Source organism: Pseudophryne corroboree, chromosome 3 (genome assembly GCF_028390025.1).
Source record: "Pseudophryne corroboree isolate aPseCor3 chromosome 3, aPseCor3.hap2, whole genome shotgun sequence".
NCBI lineage: Eukaryota > Metazoa > Chordata > Amphibia > Anura > Myobatrachidae > Pseudophryne > Pseudophryne corroboree.
The window spans coordinates 583,441,396-583,457,530 of NC_086446.1; the positions used below are offsets into that span (position 1 = coordinate 583,441,396).

At 45.1% G+C, this 16,135-nt stretch overlaps 2 long non-coding RNA genes across 3 annotated transcripts in view; one reads left to right on the top strand and one right to left on the bottom strand.

Moving 5' to 3' along the window:
* The window catches only part of LOC135058043 (uncharacterized), a 911,901-nt gene that overhangs the window by 463,405 nt on the left and 432,361 nt on the right, over positions 1-16,135 (bottom strand). Inside the window, exon 1 of one of the 2 annotated variants that reach the window (XR_010244558.1) lies at positions 1,193-1,259. The exons of the other annotated variant lie outside the window; for it this stretch is intronic. This is a non-coding gene — a long non-coding RNA (uncharacterized LOC135058043). Of the gene's footprint in view, positions 1-1,192; positions 1,260-16,135 lie in introns of those variants that run through there. 2 annotated transcript variants of the gene reach the window in all.
* LOC135058042 (uncharacterized) lies at positions 13,165-14,059 on the top strand. The gene is made up of 3 exons (XR_010244557.1): positions 13,165-13,344; positions 13,469-13,643; positions 13,808-14,059. It is a non-coding gene; the product is annotated as an uncharacterized LOC135058042 (long non-coding RNA).

The following is a 16,135-nucleotide window of genomic DNA, read 5'->3' on the forward strand; positions in this document are numbered from 1 at the left end:
TTTTCTTTGCGTCATGTGCTGTTTGGGGAGGGTTTTTTGGAAGGGACATCCTGCGTGACACTGCAGTGCCACTCCTAGATGGGCCCGGTGTTTGTGTTGGCCACTAGGGTCGCTTATCTTACTCACACAGCGACCTCGGTGCAAATTTTAGGACTAAAAATAATATTGTGAGGTGTGAGGTATTCAGAATAGACTGAAAATGAGTGTAAATTATGGTTTTTGAGGTTAATAATACTTTGGGATCAAAATGACCCCCAAATTCTATGATTTAAGCTGTTTTTTAGTGTTTTTTGAAAAAAACACCCGAATCCAAAACACACCCGAATCCGACAAAAAAAATTCGGTAAGGTTTTGCCAAAACGCGGTCGAACCCAAAACACGGCCGCGGAACCGAACCCAAAACCAAAACACAAAACCCGAAAAATTTCAGGCGCTCATCTCTAGTAAACATGGCCAGAAATATGACTTGGTGAATCCAGAAAGCATGGACAGCAGACAGGACCAGCAACCTTATCCCATCAGAGACCAGGAAACATTAATGACCAGCATGGTGAGAGGCAGGGTTATGTAGCAGTGGACCGGGTGCAGGTGATTGTAAAAGACACCAGTTTAACTCCTACAATACATGAGAAGAGATATTGTCTAAATGACACAGCAGCACGTCTGGAACCACAGCAGTACCGCAGGCAGGTACAAAATAAGTCCTGACAGGGCTATATACAGATCCATTTCTAGATATTTTGGTTCCCAGTGCGAACAATACAAAAATGTGCTCCCCCATAGACATTATGGGGGTGTGGCCTCACTAAAGTGTGTGTGGCCTCATTGAAATGGGAGTGGTCTTGCAGGAAAGAAAAAAATCCACCAAATTATGCCCCACAGTAACACCCCCTGCACCATAATATGCCCCACACAGTAATTTCCCCTGCACCATAATATGCCCCACACAATAACGCCCCCTGCACCGTAATATGCCCCACACAGTAATTCTCCCTGCACCATAATTATCTGTACACTGTGGGGCATAATAAATTGTCCTGGGCAGTACAGTGTGGGGCATAATAAAGTGTCAGAGGCAATACTGTGTATGATACACAGTAATATCCCTGACAATTTATTATGCTCCACACAGTACTGCCCAGCATAACTTGTTATGCCCCAGTTATGCCCCAGCCTGCCCAATAATGGATACCTTTTTGCTCATTGTCAAGGGGTTTCTTGGCACTTTCGGGTATCTGCATCCTCGTCCCTGACAGATACTAGAGGTCCAGTAGGACCTCTAGTATCTGTCTCCTCTATGGCGGCAGCCATTTTGGCTAGGACATTTTATCAGTTTTCTATGCGGTCAGCCAGATCGCATAGAAAACTACTGAAAAGAGTGGCTGCGGCGCCCCGTGCAATTGCACAGCTCTCCCCGCCCCAAGAAACGTCCCTGGCTATATATATATGTGTTAAAGACTATTTGAGGGATATCTACAAAAACTGCTAATAGTATCTGTATATCACAATTATTTCTTCTAGATCCCTATCTGTCTGCTGCCACTTATGCATGCCCGTCTACACCGTACCCGAAAGTAGAATGATTGCCTACTACCTTTTTCACGCATACGCCTACAAAACTTTTTTTTTCCAGTGCATGCGTAACGACACGCTGATGAGTCACTTCACTCCTAACACATCACAGAGGCCTGTCCATGCATGTGAACATTGCTACATCCAGGTGGTATTTAATTTCATATTGCCCCAAATAGATGATAAGAAATTACAATTACCTGGTCTGAAACCCAATAATTGATGCATATGCCCCGAAGGGTTTGCAATACGTTGAAATCAGTTCACTGCATTTAGGCAGGCATGCTTCCTAGGTTTAAATCAAATGTAATGTCTTTGTCTCTAGCAGACACAGATATAAAGAACAGTAAACAGCTCCTAGAAAACAGGTTGTTAGCTCCAGTGACACATGAAACGGATACTCCTTCAGCTCCTCCTGCAAATGATTCTGCCAGCAAAAACTGACTTGTTATAGGGAGAACTATGGCACTAATGATTATTCACCACCACAGCACACACATGGCAAAGATTAGTATTATAACAGGGCCTAGCCAGATACCTGGCATTCTGGATCCTGACAATCAGAATGGGATCTCGGCAGTCAGAATCCTGATGGATCCTGAAGGCAAGTACGGGTTAGGGGTAGGCAGGGCCGTAACTACGTGTGTGCCAAGGGGGCTTGGCACACAGCTCAGTTGCCCTGAGGGCGCAACGGCCAGCGGCATGTAATGAGTCAAATTGACTCATTACATGCTGCCTCTGCTGTGTGCGCCGCCGCCGCGCTGTGGAGGGGAAGACAGAAGCGCCGAGCAGCGGAGAGAAGGAGGAGGAGGGAGGGGGAGCAGGGAGCCGCAGCAGCGCTATTTGATTGGTAGTAAGCGCCGCTGCAGCATCCCCCTCTCCTTCTGTATTGGCTGCCCGGCGCTGCTATGGATGCTGGGATGCGGTTCCTTCATCCCAGCATCCACAGCAGCGCCAGGCAGCCAATACAGAAGGAGAGGGGGATACTGCAGCGGCGCTTACTACCAATCAAATAGCGCTGCTTCGGCTCCCTGCTCCCCCTCCCTCCTCTTCCTTCTCATCTCACTGCCTGCACCGAGGGAGCTGCCAGCATGAGGAGCCTGTCAGGTAAGTATCTCTCTCTCTCTCTTTTAGGGGGACACCGTCTGCCATAATGTGTAAAAAGGGGTCCTGGCTGCCGCATTGTGTAAAAAGGGGTCCTGGCTGCCGCATTGTGTAAAAAGGGGGACTGGCTGCCGCAATGTGTAAAAAGGGGTCCTGGCTGCCGCATTGTGTAAAAAGGGGTCCTGGCTGCCGCATTGTGTAAAAAGGGGGACTGGCTGCCGCAATGTGTAAAAAGGGGTCCTGGCTGCCGCATTGTGTAAAAAGGGGGACTGGCTGCCGCAATGTGTAAAAAGGGGTCCTGGCTGCCGCATTGTGTAAAAAGGGGTCCTGGCTGCCGCATTGTGTAAAAAGGGGGACTGGCTGCCGCAATGTGTAAAAAGGGGTCCTGGCTGCCGCATTGTGTAAAAAGGGGTCCTGGCTGCCGCATTGTGTAAAAAGGGGGACTGGCTGCCGCAATGTGTAAAAAGGGGGACTGGCTGCCGCATTGTGTAAAAAGGGGTCCTGGCTGCCGCATTGTGTAAAAAGGGGGACTGGCTGCCGCAATGTGTAAAAAGGGGGACTGGCTGCCGCATTGTGTAAAAAGGGGGACTGTCTGCCGCAATGTGTAAAAAGGGGGACTGGCTGCTGCAATGTATAAAAAGGGGGACTGGCTGCCGCAATGTGTAAAAAGGGTGACTGTCTGCCGTAATGTGTAAAAAGGGGGCCTGGCTGCCGCAATATGTAAAAAGGGGGACTGGCTCCCGTAATGTGTAAAAAGGGGGCCTGGCTGCTGCAATGTGTATAAAGGGGGACACCGTCTGCCGTAATGTGTATAAATGGGGACGCTGTCTGCTGTAATGTGTAAAAAGGGGGACTGTCTGCTGTAATGTGTCAAAAGGGGGACGCTGTCTGCTGTAATGTATAAAAGGGGCTCTACCTGGTGTAGTGGCGCTACTGTGCAGCGTAATTTGAATAATGTAGACTACTGTGCACCGTAGTATGAATTGCTATTATTTTGTGGCCACGCCCCTTCCCCATATAGCCACGCCCCTCTAAATTTTTCACGCACCTACGGCGCGCACTGCCCCTGGGGGGGGGGGGCGCCACTGTCGTTTCTTGCACACAGCGCTAAAATGCCTAGTTACCGCACTGGGTAGGTTAAAATACTTACTAAGATCAGTTGGGATGCCGCTGTCAGCTGCTGGGATTTCATACCCCTAACCCCTATATGGAGCCCTTTGCACAGACTATGGTGTACCTAAGCTGCTTACCCTCTAGAGTGTGATAAATGAACTATGACGTGTTTGAGGAATATCTCTGCTGCTGCATTGGAGCTGGGACCTACTAGACAGAATAACTGTTGGCAGAGCTTATCTTTGCAGGTGGCTCATGCTCCAGAATTGGACTTTCGCAAGTACAGGACAGGCAGAGCCGTACCATTTCGAGCACATCTAAACTTATGTTAAAAGAGGCATAACTGGGCTGTAGTGGGGCTGTCTCAGCTAGCTCAGTAAGGGCATTTACAAACAACTGTTACCTCAGTGTAACATAAATGTTTCTTTCCAGACATATCTCTTGCACTTAGTATAGGGCCAGAAGAAGGGTGTACGGATAATGGGGACTAATAGTAAACTAAGCATACGTATTGGAGGCTGGTGCACCACAAAAAGTGTAAAACTCGACACTTCATCCATGCAACGAGGGACAATATGTGCTTGATTTTCTTCCAGCTCTACTGAGCATCCATTTACTCTCCATCTCTCATGCCCTTTGAAAGAGAATCTATAATTGTTCATTCTATTGAAGGTGTGCTTAACTTGGGGAACCTTGACATTAGGGGTGACAGTGATGTTCAAATGGAGAAAGATGGCTATTCTGAAACTGAATCCTAATTCATCGTCCAAAATCTTTAATCTTTTATTTTGTGGCAGTCCAAATGAACCGGAACTTTATCTACAAAAGTGGCACTATCTGTTGCTGAAGTTCCTGTTAAACTATCAGCATGTCCTGTTTAATCTATAATGTAAGGGTGAATGAGAGGGCTCTGGGACAATGCCATCTGCTTGTACCATCAGAAATACTGTGCTTTGCTCTCATTCCATTTGTTTAGCTTGCAATCAAAGCTGTCTGTCACAACTGAGGGCTGGTGCTCACTACTGGAAGCCTCAGTTGTAGGGGCTGAGGTATACTTAAATGTGAGAGTCCAGATAGGACTCCTGGACATGCGTGAACCTGCAGTACCTAAAGCCCGAAGGCGTGACCACGACAACAGAGGATATGTTCAAAGGTTTTATTGAAACTCAGCTCAGTACTGAATATTGGCAGTAGCAGAATGATAACCGATAACAAGTCACAGTTCTTGGAAGTGCATATAGGAAGTCTCTAGGTGTGGTACAATTGGGTACAGTCCTGGAGATAGTATGTCCTTACCAACACCAATGCACTAGAGAGCTGATTGGAAGTAGAAGCTGGTGACTGAACTGCCGGGTTTTACCAGATGGGACTGGTCCAATGGAAGAACTGACTAGATAGTGCTGGAGCGCACTAATGTAGCTTTAGAGTGAGGAATGTATAGATGATGCTTGGGAGCATATACAGGAGATGCTTGGGAGCATATACAGGAGATGCTTGGGAGCATATACAGGAGATGCTTGGGAGCATATACAGGAGATGCTTGAGAGCATATACAGGAGATGCTTGAGAGCATATACAGGAGATGCTTGAGATCGATGGCGAAACACTGATGATGGAATGGAGATCGATGACAGAACACTGATGGAAGCTGGAAACCAGTGTCGGGTAACTGCCGGTCACAGGATGCAATGCTGGGACACTGCAGAGTCAGGCTGCACCGCAAGGTGGTAGCTGGTGCGAGTCTCTAGTGGAGCTGAACACAGGAGCTGGAATCCCTGGAACAATAGCAGACAAGCAGGAGAGACTTCTATCACAGGGTATAACAACTGAAGCACTGACAACTTTACAGCCCAGGAACAGGATATTTATACCAGCTGGGAAACAGGGATTGGCTGGGTGATTAAGCAGAGTCTAGAGTGCAGCTGCTGGATAATTAGGCAGAAACCAGAGTGCAGCTGATATGCTGAAAAGTAACATGTGATGAAAACAAACATGGCTGCGCCCATGTTTGAACTTGGAGGGAAAGACTGTTTGTAACTTGCATTGTGAGTTTTAACCACGAAGCTGCCAGAATCACTTGAGACAATGAGATGCAGCGTGCTGCATGCAGCCAGTGCAGTGCTTAAGCATCCCGCCCGGCAATCTGCCCGTCATCCTGCTGACCACTTCCACTAAAACAGCTCACATCCAGCAGCACGTCCCGGACGGTTTTCAACGATTAATTCACCGCCCAGCACCCTGCACGGCACACTGCTGACCGCTACAGAGACACAGGACACAAGCTGTCTCTGACGACCTCCTAACAATTACTGAGAGGGAGCGGTCGGGTCTCTACATCCACACTACGGAGAAAGTCTTCACAGTCACCCACAGCTCCGGTCAGACTGTTCTTGGCTTCAGTGCTATTAAGTGGGTAGCCGGCGCCCACAGCTACTATACGATCAATTGCACTGTTTGAGGCTGGGGTAAGCATAATTTACAAACTGCCAAATACAGATGTAGCCACCTTTATCTTGACTGTTTCTCCGCCGAGACGGGCGTTTAGTCACGCTAATGCGATAGCTGAGTTTAATCACAGGCAGGCGCGTTGAGGCGATCTAGATACTCATCATGCATTACACATCTCCACCACTGTGTGGCTAATGCTCCACTAATCCAGTACTTTCGATCGTACAGTATAGCGGCGGATTGATCTACAGCTCTGGCAATACTGTAGGCGTAACGGGAGGCGGTGGAAAAAGTATGGAGTACTGTACTGTATGTGTATGGAGACGCAACTACAGTAATTGTGTAAAAGGAAGAATGTACAGTACAATGTATAAACACCGTGCTTTTAAAATATATGAGCGTCTGAGTTCGCTAATGCATAATGGGAATGGAGGACTAGCAGGAGGCGGAGGAAAACACCGTGCTTTACAAATGCGAGCGTCCGAGTCCTCTAAGGCATAAACCAACAGCAATGGGGCGGGGGCCGGCCACTGTTTGCAGTACTTTCACACATGAAATTGGAAATCTCTCATGAGGCGTCGTGGGCTAGGGGTGAAGGCTCCCACCTCCCTCGCTGGGGGTCCAGGGTTCGAGACCTGATGTGCTTTCTTTCTTTCTTTTTTTTTTTTTCTGTAATAATGCACTGTATTATTTTATTTACATTGTAAGACAGTCAATGGAAGGATGCACACAGGTTTCACATAAATCAAAGTACATCTGCAGGAGCGATTCTTTACGCTAAATGCACCTAAACGGCGGGAATGAAATGAGTGTATTCTGACGCTACCAACTGAGCAAAACAGTACTGTAGATCTTCAGCGTTTGTGTATTGCACAGGACCTGAATTTCCTCCCTGTGCAGGCCCCCAGGGGGGAAGGGCGATGGGGGTAGGGGGGAGACGATGGAAAATACTGTGCCTTTGAAATGCAATTACATGAGCGTCCGAGTACACTACGGCATACTGTAAACCAACACCAATGGGAAGGAAGTGCCAACCTTATTTTTAATGTGTTCCCGTGACATTCACTGTAACATTTTTTTTTTTCTCTCCAATACAGTACATCCAATGGAAGGATGCACACAGGTTTCACATAAATCAAAGTACATCTGCAGGAGCGATTCTTTACGCTAAATGCAACCTACAGTACAGTACTGTAAGTGAGCAAAACAGTACTACAGTGGGCGTTTGTGTATTGCACATGACCTGCATTTGCATTCCCTCCCTGTCTACTGCATGATCTGTGCAGGCTCCCATGGGGGAAGGGCAACAGGCTAGCAGGAGGCGGAGGAAAACACCGTGCTTTACAAATGCGAGCGTCCGAGTCCTCTAAGGCATAAACCAACAGCAATGGGGCGGGGGCCGGCCGCTGTTTGCAGTACTTTCACACATGAAATTGGAAATCTCTCATGAGGCGTCGTGGGCTAGGGGTGAAGGCTCCCACCTCCCTCGCTGGGGGTCCAGGGTTCGAGACCTGATGTGCTTTCTTTCTTTCTTTCTTTCTTTTTTCTGTAATAATGCACTGTATTATTTTATTTACATTGTAAGACAGTCAATGGAAGGATGCACACAGGTTTCACATAAATCAAAGTACATCTGCAGGAGCGATTCTTTACGCTAAATGCACCTAAACGGCGGGAATGAAATGAGTGTATTCTGACGCTACCAACTGAGCAAAACAGTACTGTAGATCTTCAGCGTTTGTGTATTGCACAGGACCTGAATTTCCTCCCTGTGCAGGCCCCCAGGGGGGAAGGGCGATGGGGGTAGGGGGGAGACGATGGAAAATACTGTGCCTTTGAAATGCAATTACATGAGCGTCCGAGTACACTACGGCATACTGTAAACCAACACCAATGGGAAGGAAGTGCCAACCTTATTTTTAATGTGTTCCCGTGACATTCACTGTAACATTTTTTTTTTCTCTCCAATACAGTACATCCAATGGAAGGATGCACACAGGTTTCACATAAATCAAAGTACATCTGCAGGAGCGATTCTTTACGCTAAATGCAACCTACAGTACAGTACTGTAAGTGAGCAAAACAGTACTACAGTGGGCGTTTGTGTATTGCACATGACCTGCATTTGCATTCCCTCCCTGTCTACTGCATGATCTGTGCAGGCTCCCATGGGGGAAGGGCAACAGGCTAGCAGGAGGCGGAGGAAAACACCGTGCTTTACAAATGCGAGCGTCCGAGTCCTCTAAGGCATAAACCAACAGCAATGGGGCGGGGGCCGGCCGCTGTTTGCAGTACTTTCACACATGAAATTGGAAATCTCTCATGAGGCGTCGTGGGCTAGGGGTGAAGGCTCCCACCTCCCTCGCTGGGGGTCCAGGGTTCGAGACCTGATGTGCTTTCTTTCTTTCTTTTTTTTTTTTTTCTGTAATAATGCACTGTATTATTTTATTTACATTGTAAGACAGTCAATGGAAGGATGCACACAGGTTTCACATAAATCAAAGTACATCTGCAGGAGCGATTCTTTACGCTAAATGCACCTAAACGGCGGGAATGAAATGAGTGTATTCTGACGCTACCAACTGAGCAAAACAGTACTGTAGATCTTCAGCGTTTGTGTATTGCACAGGACCTGAATTTCCTCCCTGTGCAGGCCCCCAGGGGGGAAGGGCGATGGGGGTAGGGGGGAGACGATGGAAAATACTGTGCCTTTGAAATGCAATTACATGAGCGTCCGAGTACACTACGGCATACTGTAAACCAACACCAATGGGAAGGAAGTGCCAACCTTATTTTTAATGTGTTCCCGTGACATTCACTGTAACATTTTTTTTTTCTCTCCAATACAGTACATCCAATGGAAGGATGCACACAGGTTTCACATAAATCAAAGTACATCTGCAGGAGCGATTCTTTACGCTAAATGCAACCTACAGTACAGTACTGTAAGTGAGCAAAACAGTACTACAGTGGGCGTTTGTGTATTGCACATGACCTGCATTTGCATTCCCTCCCTGTCTACTGCATGATCTGTGCAGGCTCCCATGGGGGAAGGGCAACAGGCTAGCAGGAGGCGGAGGAAAACACCGTGCTTTACAAATGCGAGCGTCCGAGTCCTCTAAGGCATAAACCAACAGCAATGGGGCGGGGGCCGGCCGCTGTTTGCAGTACTTTCACACATGAAATTGGAAATCTCTCATGAGGTGTCGTGGGCTAGGGGTGAAGGCTCCCACCTCCCTCGCTGGGGGTCCAGGGTTCGAGACCTGATGTGCTTTCTTTCTTTCTTTCTTTTTTTTTCTGTAATAATGCACTGTATTATTTTATTTACATTGTAAGACAGTCAATGGAAGGATGCACACAGGTTTCACATAAATCAAAGTACATCTGCAGGAGCGATTCTTTACGCTAAATGCACCTAAACGGCGGGAATGAAATGAGTGTATTCTGACGCTACCAACTGAGCAAAACAGTACTGTAGATCTTCAGCGTTTGTGTATTGCACAGGACCTGAATTTCCTCCCTGTGCAGGCCCCCAGGGGGGAAGGGCGATGGGGGTAGGGGGGAGACGATGGAAAATACTGTGCCTTTGAAATGCAATTACATGAGCGTCCGAGTACACTACGGCATACTGTAAACCAACACCAATGGGAAGGAAGTGCCAACCTTATTTTTAATGTGTTCCCGTGACATTCACTGTAACATTTTTTTTTTCTCTCCAATACAGTACATCCAATGGAAGGATGCACACAGGTTTCACATAAATCAAAGTACATCTGCAGGAGCGATTCTTTACGCTAAATGCAACCTACAGTACAGTACTGTAAGTGAGCAAAACAGTACTACAGTGGGCGTTTGTGTATTGCACATGATCTGCATTTGCATTCCCTCCCTGTCTACTGCATGATCTGTGCAGGCTCCCATGGGGGAAGGGCAACAGGCTAGCAGGAGGCGGAGGAAAACACCGTGCTTTACAAATGCGAGCGTCCGAGTCCTCTAAGGCATAAACCAACAGCAATGGGGCGGGGGGCGGCCGCTGTTTGCAGTACTTTCACACATGAAATTGGAAATCTCTCATGAGGCGTCGTGGGCTAGGGGTGAAGGCTCCCACCTCCCTCGCTGGGGGTCCAGGGTTCGAGACCTGATGTGCTTTCTTTCTTTCTTTTTTTTTTTTTTCTGTAATAATGCACTGTATTATTTTATTTACATTGTAAGACAGTCAATGGAAGGATGCACACAGGTTTCACATAAATCAAAGTACATCTGCAGGAGCGATTCTTTACGCTAAATGCACCTAAACGGCGGGAATGAAATGAGTGTATTATTTATATACGTAAATGATGAATGTCCCTGTGCATTGCTCCATGGCCTGTACAACTTATCCCGGTGTATTTTAAAATGTATACCATCTCTCACTCCATATTTGAGCGCTGCCACGTGCTGGGAGTTCACGGTCGGCGGCCATTTTGTCAGGTTGCTAAGCGATCCAGCTCGGTATACCGTAATGTGCATAGACCTCGCTTATCCCAATGTAATTGAGCTAGGGGATTGTGACGCTCCTTCAGCATTGCCCCCTGGACTGTGAAATGTATGTCATACTGTATCTCACTACATATCCGAGCGCTGCCACGTGCTGGGAGTTCACGGTCGGCGGCCATTTTGTCAGGTTGCTAAGCGATCCAGCTCGGTATACCGTAATGTGCATAGACCTCGCTTATCCCAATGTAATTGAGCTAGGGGATTGTGACGCTCCTTCAGCATTGCCCCCTGGACTGTGAAATGTATGCCATACTGTATCTCACTACATATCCGAGCGCTGCCACCTGCTGGGAGTTCACGGTCGGCGGCCATTTTGTCAGGTTGCTAAGCGATCCAGCTCGGTATACCGTAATGTGCATAGACCTCGCTTATCCCAATGTAATTGAGCTAGGGGATTGTGACGCTCCTTCAGCATTGCCCCCTGGACTGTGAAATGTATGCCATACTGTATCTCACTACATATCCGAGCGCTGCCACATGCTGGGAGTTCACGGTCGGCGGCCATTTTGTCAGGTTGCTAAGCGATCCAGCTCGGTATACCGTAATGTGCATAGACCTCGCTTATCCCAGTGTAATTGAGCTAGGGGATTGTGACGCTCCTTCAGCATTGCCCCCTGAACTGTGAAATGTATGCCATACTGTATCTCACTACATATCCGAGCGCTGCCACGTGCTGGGAGTTCACGGTCGGCGGCCATTTTGTCAGGTTGCTAAGCGATCCAGCTTGGTATACCGTAATGTGCATAGACCTCGCTTATCCCAATGTAATTGAGCTAGGAGCTAGGGGATTGTGACGCTCCTTCAGCATTGCCCCCTGGACTGTGAAATGTATGCCATACTGTATCTCACTACATATCCGAGCGCTGCCACGTGCTGGGGGTTCACGGTCGGTGGCCATTTTTAGTGTGCATAGAACTCGCTTATCCACATAGGCCCCTGTGTTTTTAACTACTACATAGAGATGCACATTTCTAGGCCTACAGTATTTAATATACAGTAAGCAGCATTGTTGTTAGGCAATAATTGAAGAATTTACATACAGTACTGACATGTACTGTATGCAATGCTTGTACATCATGTCAGTCGACCCTTATGCTGTACACTACTGTAAGTCTCACAGGGCCCATGCACTTCCAAGGAGGGTTATTTACTGTACTGTATCTGTTTCATACAGGAAACTAATTGCAGTCCATAACACTGAAGTGGTATTTTCAGTACTGTACAGTATACAATACTTAAATTTGAACATCAGGTACTGGATAGTAAACATGTACAGTATTAACTTCTATCATAAAACTCTTATGCATTTTCAGATGTGTAAATTTTAGACTACAGTATTCACAAATGTTTTCTCTCCATACAGGAATTATAGTTGGACAACATGCCAGTAACTATCAACAAAACGATGAGCAAGATAATCGCCAACATGAAAAAAGAAAATAAAACCATCAAAGAGATCCATGCATGGCTCAAGGAAAGTGGCATTATAGTCACTTTAGAAACGGTGCGCTATCATGCATTCGAGAGAACAACGCCCAGATTTGTATTTCCTACAAAATGCACATGGTACGTACTGTACACTACTGTAATGTTTAAATGACTTGCTTTATACCATAAACAATTTTTTTGAAATAAAATAAAAACTTCATCAATTGTAACTGTGATTGTGCTGTTCATGAATTCATATTTTTCATACTGTATTGTACTGTAGGAGAGTGCAACAAATTGTGGAGGAACTAACTCGTGAGGATGATGAGCGTACTGCTCTGCAAATAAAACGAATTCTCCATTCCAAGTATGACCTGGACATATCGGCCACCAGCATCAGAAGGATGCGACGGAAAATGGGATGGACCTTTGGCGCAACATGGTAAAATACTGAAAGCAGTATAAACCATACAGTAAATGCACTGTTAATAATCCCTTGATACGTGATATAATAATGCCATAAATCATTATACAGAGTGTGTACTTTATACTATATACAGTATGTGTGTGTGTATATACTGTATATATTCTATCCCAAAAGAGATACCTACTGTATAGGCACTCAGAGACAGCAATGAAGCATTGCCGGCTTATTGTGATGATTACATACTGTATACTGTGTGTGTGTGTGTGTGTGTTTGTGTGTATGTACAGTATGTATATATATATATTACTCTGTATGTACCTTAATGTACTGTATGTACAGTTTAATGTATACAGTAGGTATATAATACAGTATACTGCACATACAGTCTACTGTATATACAGTAATCTGTAAATCTGTAATTTCATAACTGTATCTGATTTCATTATTTTTGGCTCTTCACAGGATATCTCCAATGATAAGAGATGTGAATAAAGAAAAGAGAGTGGAACAGGCACGGCGATGGATTGAGAGTGGTGAAACATTTGATGATGTCATTTTCACAGATGAATCGTCTGTTGCCCTTGAGCGGTTCTCCAGAATGTCATTCAGGAAACGTAACCATATCTCTTTAAAACCACGCCCAAAGCATCCATTGAAAGTCCATGTATGGGGAGGCATATCACGATTAGGAGCTGGTCCCCTATTATTTTTCGAAGGTACAGTACTATACTTTATTCTGTGCCTGTGTTCTGTAAAAATACATGCTGTACTGTAGAGTACGTGTAACTGCACAATAAAAGGAGTTGCTTATTAATTAACAACATTTTTTGATTTCTGTAGGAATCATGGATAAGAAATTTTTCCAAGAAACAATAGTAGAGGAATGTATGGTACCATTTGTGAATAAATATTACCCAACTCACCATAGGATATTCCAAGACAATGATCCTAAACACTCCGCCTCAGCCAAATTTATGGAAGAGAAAGGTATGAATTGGGAACGCACACCACCAGAGTGAGTATTCTTTCAACAGTGTACAAGTAAAATTTTGGATAGCACTCTAGTACTGTAAAAAAAAATTTTGTTTAATAAACAGTACAATATTGTATGTTTAATTTTCTCTATTTACTGTAATGTAATTAATTTTTTCTATACGCTTTTTTTTTATTTTTATATAGATCACCAGACATGAACCCAATCGAATTAGTGTGGGCTCAATTGAAGAGGTACGTTAGGAGTGTTGCAAAGCCAACAACAAAACAGCAACTGGTGGATGGGATAAAGAAATTTTGGCTAGAAGTACTCACACCTGAACATTGTAATAATTATATAAATCACCTGTATAAAGTATTACCTGTTGTAGTCGAAAGAAATGGTCAAGCCACAAATATGTAGTTCTGTACTGTATTTTCTGTTTAAAATTTCAAATTGGTGCATTATTAAAAAAAATTATAAAATTGCCTTTGTCTGATTATTGCATAAACTAATGTAGAATATTATACAGTAGTAATGTTATTGATGTGTATGAACAGTTATTTTCAGTTTTATAAGTCCTGAATAAGAGTACTGTACATTTTGATCAGTGCAGTACATGGAATCGGATGTTGTAATACTTTTTTTTTACATTAATATTGATGTTTTTCCAATAAATATTCAATTTTACAGTATGGTACGGTACAGTACATGAGGGTACCTGTACAGTATGATACGTCATTATGGGGGAGAAATACTGTATCCACTAAATGTACAGTAAAATGTTTTTTTCTTATTACAAACACACAAATGCATCTCAGATGGAAATATGCTATACACAGCAGACAGCTTATGGTGACAGAACTTCCCTACTGTATCCCCACCCATAGTCGTGGTATATTTTAGATTGCCTAATGAGACACTCCTGCAGCATTGCCAATGATTCATGTAAAACCTGTGTGCAAACAGTATCTGTATTGAATGCAAAGTACAGTAAGAGTACAGTATACAGTATTATCAGAGCCAAACCTGACCAACATGATGCCCTAGGCTAGATTTTGGCTGATGCCCTCTTGCACAGATGCTACGTAGTTCCGCCTCTAACCCTGCACCCCTTTCCCAGCACCATCACCCATTTTGGCGCTCCTACCCCCTATAATCTAAATAAGAACAATGTGCACATTTAGTGCCAGCCCAAAACAGTGTACAGTATGTTCTTGCTGGGAAGGGGCATGGTAACACAATAATACCCGAAGATGAAATGACACAACACAGTACTGCAACTTTATTCACATTATATCATGCAGTGGTGTCTCTTATTCTCATGACATCATATCATAGTACCACATTACTCCTAACAGTAATGCCCCTTATTCACATTACACCCCACCACATTCATCTTTATTTACATTAGACCACAGGTTCTCAAACTCAGTCCTCAGGACCCCACACAGTGCAGGTTTTGCAGGTCTCACAGAATCACAAGTGAAAAAATTAGCTCCACCTACTGTATGGACCTTCTAAAATGTGTCAGTTAGTAATGAATACATCTGTGCACTTGCTGGTTTACCTGCAAAACATGCACTGTGTGGGGTCCTGAGGACCAAGTTTGAGAACCACTGCATTAGACCATGCAGTAGTGCCCTTTCCTTATGTTACACCAGAAAATATTGTAGTACACCTTATACACATACAGTACAGTAATGCCACACATTAGTAATGCATTTCATATTTAAATTTTCTGATTTAATTTCATAGAGCCGCAGTCACTCAGAGAATATAGGCATGTACTGTAGCATCTCATTTTATTCTGCAGAAGCTGATTATTCCCGTTTGGCTAGTTTGCCGCCTCTGTACAGTATATTACAATAGAAAAAAGTTATAGTGTCAGTGAAAAAAGCACCTCATGACAGATACTGTACACAAGCTCATGTCTAAATACTGTATACTGTAAGCAGTGACATTAAGGGGTACAGTACTGTATATGCAATTGCAGTCGAATTCCGTCAGGAATACGGAAAAAATGGACACGGGATCCCCCATCTTTTTAGAACCAGCACCGGGCTCTGCGCCTGGTCCTGGTGCAAAAAATAAGGGGGACAAAAAAGCGTAGGGGTTCCCCATATTTTTTGAATCAGCACTGGGCTCCACTAGCTGGACAGATAATGCACAGCCGGGGGAGACTTTTATACCGGTCCCTGCGGCCATGGAATTAAATACCCAACTAGTCACACCTGGCCGGAGTACCCTGGAGGAGTGGGGGCCCCTTAAATCAAGGGGACCCCCCTCCAGCCACTCAATTATCTCTATCACCCCTGTGTATTGTAGCTAGGGGATTGTGACGCTCCTTCAGCATTGCCCCGTAGCCTGCAAAATCTGTGCTGTTATTTGCTCCATAGCTGAGTGCCTCCTAGGAGCTAGGAGTCACAGGCGGTAGCCATTTCAATTGAGTCTGCCCTGCTATAGAATTGTATGTGTACATTACCGTACGGTGCATAGAACCTTTACAGTAGAAACTCTCCTGCAGCTTTGGC